Raw genomic sequence first — 6,000 nt, forward strand, 5'->3', positions numbered from 1 at the left:
CATTTTCCAGCACTTGGCCTGTAGCCTTGTATACTATGGCATTGCAAGTGTTCATCTGAATACTTCTTAAATATTGAGGGTTCTTGCCTCTACCACCCTTTCAGGCAATAAGTTCCAGGTACCTTGCACCCTCTGGTGAAAAAATTTTCCTCGAATCCCCTCTAAACCTCCTGTCTGTTATCTCAAATCTATGCTCCCTGGTTATTAACCCCTCCACTAAATGGAAAAGTTTCTTCCTATCTACCCCATCTATGCCCCTCATAATTTTGTACACCTCAATCAGGTCCCCCTTTTCAGCCTTCTCTGCTCTAAGGGAAAAAACCCCAGCCTATCTAACCTCTCTTCATAGCTGAAAGACTCCAGCCCAGGCAATTTCCTGGTGAATCTCCTCTGCATCCTCTAGTATGATTATATCCTTCCTATAATGTGGCGACCAGAATGGCACAAAGTACTCCAGAATGTGGCCTAACTCACGTTTTTTACAGCTCCATCATAACCTCCTTGTCTTGCATTCAATGCCTCGACTAATAAAGGCAAATGTCCCATATGCCTTCTTAACCACCTTATCGATCTGTCCTGTTGCCTTCAAGGATCTACAGATATGCACTCCAAGGTCCCTCTGATCCTCTGTACTTCCTAGGGTCCTGCCATTCATCATGTACTCCCTTGCCTTGTCAGTCCTCCCAAAATGCATCACCTCACACTTTTCAGGATTAAATTCCATTTGCAACTGTTCTGCCCATCTGACCAGCCCACCTATATCGTCCTGTAGTCTAAGGCTTTCCTCCTCACTGTTTACCACACCACCAATCTTGGTGTCATCTGCAAACTTACTGATCATGCCTCCTACATTCATGTCTAGATCATTAATGTACATTACAAATAGCAAGGGACCCAGCACCGAACCCTGCGGTATACCACTGGGCGCAGGCTTCCAGTCACAAAAACAACCTTCGACCATCACCCTCTGCCTCCTGCCACTAAGCCAATTTTGGATCCAGTTTGCCAAATTGCCCTGGGTCCCATGGGCTCTTACCTTCCTGACCAGTCTCCCATATGAGACCTTGTCAAAAGCCTTACTGAAGTCCATGTAGACTACATCAACTGCATTACCCTCATCTACACATCTAGTGACCTCCTCGAAAAATTCAATTAAATTTTTTAGACATGATCCCCCCCTGACAAAGCCATGCTGACTATCCTTGATTAATCCTTGCTTCTCCAAGTGAATATTAATTCTGTTCCAAAAGTTTCCTTACCACTGATGTTAGACCCACTGGCTTAAAATTCCCTGGTTTACCCCTACCACCCTTCTTGAATAATGGTACTACACTGGCTGTCCTTCAGTCCTCTGACATCTCTCCTGTGGCCAGAGAGGATTTGAAAATTACTGTCAGGGCCCTGCAATCTCCTCCTTTGCCTCCTACAGCAGTCTGGGGATTTATCCACGTCTAAGCCCGCTAAAACTGCTAACGACTCCTCCCTCCCAAGCTAATTTGTTCAAATATATCACAGTCTCCTTCTCTGATTTTTATACCTACATTGTCCTCTGATTTTTATACCTACATTGTCCTTCTCTGTAGTGAATACAGATGCAAAGTACTCATTTAAAACCTCACCTACATCTTCTGGATTTTCACACAGATTGCCACTTTGGTCCCTAATAGGCCTTACTCTTTCCCTGGTTATCCTCTTGCTCCTAATATACTTGTAAAACACCTTTGGATTTTTATTTTAATTTACCCACCAGCATTTTTTCATACCCCTCTTCACTCTCCTAATTTCCTTTTTAAGTAGCCCCTGCACTTTCTATACTCCTCTAGGGCTTCTGCTGTTTTGAGTCCTCGGTATCTGCCATAAGCTTCCCTTTTTTTCCTTATCCAATCCTATACATTCCTCAACATCCAGGGTTCTCTGGATTTGTTGGTCCCACCCTTCAATTTTATGGGAACATGTTGGCCCTGCACTCTATTTCCTATTTGAATGGCTCCCACTGCTCTGTAGATTTTTCTAAAAGTAGCTGCTCTCAGTCCCTTACCATATTAAAATTGGCCTTCCCCAAATTTATTTCCGGTCCATCTTTGTCCTTTTCCATAACTACCTTAAATCTTACTGAGTTATGGTCACTATCATCGAAATGCTCCCCCACTGACACTTCTACCATTGGTCTGGCTTTGTTCCCTAAAATTAGCTCCAGCACCACCCCCTCTCTTGTAGGACTTCCTACGTGTTGGCTTATAAAGCTCTCCTGGATACATTTTAAGAATTCTACCCCCTCTAAGTCTTTCACACTTTGTCTATCCCAGTTAATATTGGGGAAGTTGAAATTCCCTACTATTATTACCCTAGTATTCTTACACTTCTCTGAGATTTTCATACATATCGGCCATTCTATCTCCCTGATTGCTTGGAGTCTATAGTACACTCCCAGCAATGTGATTGCCCCCTTTTTGTTTTCAAGTTCCACCCAGATGGCCTCATTTAAGAAACCTTCTTAGGTATCATCTCTCCTTATTGCAGTAATTGATTCCTTGATCAATATTGCTACACCATCTCCTCCTTTACACTCTCACCTGAAGATTCTGTACCCCGGGATATTGAGCCACCAGTCCTGCCCCTCCCTCAACCATGTCTCTGTGACAGCAATGATATCATCTCCGCATGTGTTAGTCAACACCCTCAACTCATCTGCCTTACTCGCAAGACTCCTTGCATTAAAATAAATGCCATCCAGCCTTGCCATGCTCTCTTGTGCTTTAACTTGACTACATACGTTCTCCCTTCCAGACTGAGTTGGTTTTACTTCTTGTCTGTGCATCATCTCCTACTATGCCTCCATTCCACATCCCATCCCCCTGCCAAATTACTTTAAACCCCCACCAACAGCAGTAGCAAACCCTCCCACAAAGATGTGGGTCCCGTTCCAGTTCAAGTGCAACCCTTGGACTTGTACAGGTCCCACCTTCCCCAGAAATGCACCCAGTGATCCAGGAATCTAAAGCCCTCCCTCCTGCACCAACTATTCAGCCATGCATTCATCTGCTCTATCCACCTATTCCTTTACTCACTAGCATGTGGCACCATGAGTAACCAAAGATTACAAACTCTGAGGTCCTGCTTTTCAATCTGCTACCTGGCTCCCTAAAAATTCTTGTTGCAGGACCTCATTCCTCTTTCTAACTATGTCGTTGGTACCCATGTGAACCATGATCTATGACTGTTCGCCCTCCCCCTTCAGAATGCCCCTGCAAGCATTCAGTGACATACTCGACCCTGGCCCCAGGGAGGCAACACACCATCCTGGCATCATGTTTGCAGCTGGAAAAAGCCTGTCATACCTCCTTATTGCGTCTCCTATCACTATTGCTCTTTCTCTTTCTCCTCACCCACCCCCTCCCCCCCATTGCGCAGCTGCACTCTGGCTGCACTCCCCAGAAGAACCGTCACTCTCACCGTTTTCCAACACAATCTGGGGCTTTCCTGACTACCTGCCTGCCTCCCTTCTTCTGACTGGTGCTTACCCATTCCCTCCCTGACTGCACTTCCTGAAGCTGCAAGATGACCACATCTAAAATGTGCTGTCCACGTAACTCTCAGCTTTGTGGATGCACTGCTGTGACTCCAGCCGACGCTCAAGCTCCAAAACCTGGCACTCAAGCTGGTCAACCCAGTGGCACTTCCTGAAAATGTGGTCATCCAGACTGCCAGGAGCATCTAAGACTTCCCACTGCTGCAGGCCATGTAACATATGGGACTGAGCTCCCTTGCCATACCTTTAGTTAAAATACTCTTACCCTAACTTTAAGCCAAGTAGAAAATTATCTCAGTTTCTTTTTTCAAAAAGAAAGCTAGAACTCTTACCTTTCCTTAACGTAGCTTTAAAGTGGAGAAAAACAACTTACCCACTACCTACCAATCAGCTCTCTGCTTTATACTGATGTCATTTTTGTCAGCCTTTTCAAATTCTGGCAGGGTTCCTATTGGGGTTAGCTCCGACTGGCTCGATCTGAGCCTTGACCCTCAGGCTTTTGAGAAGCTTCGCTGGCACCGTTCACCTCTACATTCAATCTGCTCCGCTTCCGCTGCTGCTCTGACTGGCTTGATCTGACCCTCGACCCTCAAGCTTTTATTGAGAAGCTCTGCTGGCACCATTCATCCCCACATTCACCCCACTCTGCTCTGCTCCCGCTGCTGCTTCGACTGACATGATCTGAGCCTCGGTCCTCAGGCTTTTATTGAGAAGCTCCGCTGGCGCTATTCACCCCCATGTTCGTTTCACTCCACTGCTGCTCTGACTGGCTCCATGCAATCTTGGTACAATCTGTACATAAAATCTGCAGGATGCACTGCAGTAAATCACTGAGTTTACTTTAATAGAATCTTCCTTCCATGTGACTTTTAACACAAAAAAGGGCAAGGACAGAAATGGTGTGGGAACAGCATCGCTCCCCTCAAATTCACACACTACCCTGACTTGAACATATATCATTGTCACTGGAATATTCTGCAATATCCTCCCCCCGCCTCCCATCTTTCCACTTCCTTTAAGATGCTCTTTAAAACATACCTCTGACTAAGCTTATGCCCACTTGTCCTAACACCACCTCCTTTGACTCCGTGTCAGTTTTTATTTGATAATGCTCCTGAGAAATGTCTTTGGGCTAACATACCTTCCAATTTCTTTTTTGGATTCATTTAAATGCACAAGCCCTTTAAATATTTTGCACATGGTAATTTAAAGGGGCTAATTTGCACTCAAGAATTACAGGTTGCTCTGCAGCCGCACAATTTAGAGGGAAGATTACTTGGGACATTTTACTATTTTGAAGGCACTACATAAGTACAGGCTGCTGTTGAGATAACGATGATTGGAGGTCATTGGATGGTAAGTTGAATAGAAACAACGTGCAGAGAAAAAGCAGGGCCATGGCACTCGTTCACAAAGCTCATTTGGAGAGCCGGTGCAGACACAATGGGCCGAATAGCCTCCTTCTGCGCCGTTAAAATCCTGTGATTATAAAGTGCGCTGTCAATACAGGGGCCAATATTTACAGAATTGCGGTTTTTTAAAAAAAGAACGTTTAAATACAGATGATGTTAGAAATACACAGCAGGTCAGGCAACACCTGTGGACAGAGAGACAGAGTTAATGTTTCAGCTCGGTAAGCCTGTAAATACACACCCGAGCTACTTCCAGCTGAGGCCTGGAAACGACCACCACCTACTTCCGGTCCAGGAGCTCTAACTGGCAGTGACTGTGGCCAATCGGAATCAGGTATATCATCCCGACCGCCAATCAGAGTAAGGATGCCAAACGCGAGGGGGGTGGGGACTTCCTATCCAAGCTTTTCGGGCCGTCCGGAAGTTTCCAACGACTTGAAGCGGCCAGTTCGATTCAATCTTCCAGAGTTTTGGCTTCTGCCAGCCGAGGCTTTATGGTTAATAGCCGAGGCCTCCGGTAATTCTAGATTACCTCTCAGTCACTGGTCTTGTAGTGATTTAAAGCGAAGTCCGGAGTCAATCAGCCCGCCGCCACTGATGGAGCTTATTGATGGGCCGCCATTTTAAACGGAGGAGGAGCCGCTTCTGACGGCGACTGAACTCACTGCTGCCAAAAACTCGCTGCCATAAACCATCTCTTCCTGTAAACTGACTCCTTCTGTGACCTCTCCTCCTCTTGTAAACTCATTTCCCCGTTGGCTCTTGAACAGTTTATAACAGACAGCTTACCACCACCTTCTCAAGGGTAATCAGGGATGGGCAATAAATGCCCTCCTAGTTAGTGATACCCACATCCCATGAATGAATTTTTTTTTAAATGTAGAGTGTACGCTGAAAGTTTCTCAACCAAATACTGCCAATATAAGGTATTCAATTCAACCACTTTAATTACAAACTGATGATGACACTACTGTGCTCCATCCTACCCTGCAGTTCTGATTAAAGTTCATCAACCTGAAATGTTAACTCTATTTAACTCCCTCCACTGATGCTGTCGGA

The 6,000-nt window shown here is 45.4% G+C and overlaps 1 protein-coding gene across 1 annotated transcript in view; it reads right to left on the reverse strand.

Annotated features, from left to right (window-relative positions):
• uvssa (UV-stimulated scaffold protein A) overlaps nucleotides 1-5,587 on the reverse strand; it is a 102,132-nt gene extending 96,545 nt beyond the window's left edge. Inside the window, exon 1 of the mRNA XM_041199168.1 lies at nucleotides 5,183-5,587. The gene's annotated coding sequence lies outside the window, so the exon portion shown is untranslated. The remainder of the gene's footprint in view (nucleotides 1-5,182) is intronic.
• Between the last annotated feature and the right edge of the window lie 413 nt (nucleotides 5,588-6,000).

The sequence above is a fragment of the Carcharodon carcharias genome, chromosome 1 (assembly GCF_017639515.1).
Source record: "Carcharodon carcharias isolate sCarCar2 chromosome 1, sCarCar2.pri, whole genome shotgun sequence".
NCBI lineage: Eukaryota > Metazoa > Chordata > Chondrichthyes > Lamniformes > Lamnidae > Carcharodon > Carcharodon carcharias.